This window comes from Propithecus coquereli, unplaced genomic scaffold, assembly GCF_000956105.1.
Source record: "Propithecus coquereli isolate 6110/MARCELLA unplaced genomic scaffold, Pcoq_1.0 Scaffold51, whole genome shotgun sequence".
Lineage (NCBI taxonomy): Eukaryota > Metazoa > Chordata > Mammalia > Primates > Indriidae > Propithecus > Propithecus coquereli.
Genome location: NW_012150952.1, coordinates 1,508,336 through 1,510,318, shown reverse-complemented (window position 1 = coordinate 1,510,318; position 1,983 = coordinate 1,508,336).

Genomic DNA, 1,983 nt, shown 5'->3' with positions numbered 1-1,983 from the left:
TACAACACTTATTTCTTGGGCCTACTGTGTGTGTTGTGCTATACTAAGGATCAGGGTTAGGAAGATGGATACAGAATGGTCTTTGCCCTCAAGGGGCTCCGAGCTAGCTGGAATGGGAAAAACAACAGATTTTTTCCAACTTGCTGAATAGAAACATACATAAGATGGTTTGGGAACTCTGAGCCCAGTTTTGTTGGAGGTAACATCAGAGAAATTTTACATTGTTCAAGGCTACACATTTGTGACATGATAGAATTGATTGCTAAAATTCTCGATTTCTCTCTTTCTTTGTAGCTTACGTAAATCCTCCATTTTATACTTTAATTTTAATATCTTTTCGTCTCAACTTTGCCTTTCTGTCTTCATTTCTCTTGTTGATCCTTTCCAGGTGCTCTTTGCCTTACATTGCTGTGAATACTTCTAATTGTTCTTTCTGCATCCAAACTCTTCCTTTTAATCCGTTTTGTATTCACCTTCCAGAATAATGTTTCTGAAGCATTACTTGTTTTATGTCATGCCTCTTCTCAAGAAAGTGCAATAGTTCCATGTTTCCTCCCAGATCAAAATATCTTTATATTGTAACCTCTTGGTGGCAAATTTATATCTCCAGGTTATTTACTGTATCTAGGGGAAACAAAGTGCTATTGGCTTCCTCAGTTCATATTTTCTACCATTGCCTTTCATTTTTGAAGATCCTCCTTTTGTTGGTGACGATACCAATATGTTTCAAGGTAACAGTGATGATTAATGTTTGTCCAGAGTACTTTCCATTCAGGGGTCTGTGTATAGTCCATGAGCAGGTAAACAGTTATTTCATTTTCAGAGACTGTTTTGACTTTGGTTTTTAAAATTCAATTCCACCAACATTTCTTAAGACCTGCAAGGGACTGTGCTAGTTGCCAGGAGAAATAAAACATAGATAATAGAAATTCTCCAATTAAGAAGGCTATAATCTTGATTGGATCTCAAAAGGGCAATGAGGCTTGTCTCTATTACCAGACACACTGATATATATGCTGTGAGAAAGATCTATGGTGTTTTATGAGCCCCTAAAAGAGGGAAATAATTTTCCCATTAAAGGAATTGAAGAGCACTTTATGGAAGAAATAGATTTTGAAATTTTCAGAACTACATTTGCAACAACTATTAATAAAGATGCAGATGGGAAAGAAGGCAGAAAGGAATGTGTATTTTTCAGGCCCAGAAGGAGTCATATTGGGCCTGAGTACACTACTTGTGAGAGGTGACAGGGCTGATGAGTTAAGAGAATAGAATGAGGGCAGAATATGAAAGGCTTTGAGTGCCCTGCTGAGAAATTTGGATGATAGTCTATGGCAGATGGAGAACCACTGCGGGCTTTTGAATGAGGCATTGACCTCATGAAAGTTGTGTTTTAGGAATTTGTCCTGGAAGCTGCGTACTGAATGAGTAGGCAAGAGACACTAGAGGGAGAAAGATGAATTTTAAGGCTACCATAATCATTGAGGTAACAAACCTGAAATAGTGTGGTTTCGGTGGGTCTGGGAAGGGAGATAGAAGCGTGATGAAGTTAAAACAGACACTAGCAGATGGCAGATTCAAAGGGTAATGGATGACACCAGGTGCGGGGGGAGGGCTGGAGGAAGGGAAGAAAATATTAAAGTCATTAAATATTATGCACGTATTCTGTAAAACTATGGGAATAGTAAAAAGAACAGAAAAAGCTAAAAAAAAAAAAAATTTGTGGCTTTAACATATATTTGAACAATAAGAATAATTCAAATCTGACTCCTGGTATCAGAAAAAACATTTCAGAATATTTTTCAGAGGTGTATTTCCATTATTTGAGACTGTTGCCTGGGCTAGAGTGCGGTGGCATCATCATATCTCACTCCCCTTCTTCTGAAATTCGGTGCAAGGGGAAGATACTGATTCTATTAACAAAGAAATAGGAATCTATCTGAGGTTTTCATGGAAAAACTGATCAGTTTTTAACATTTAGTT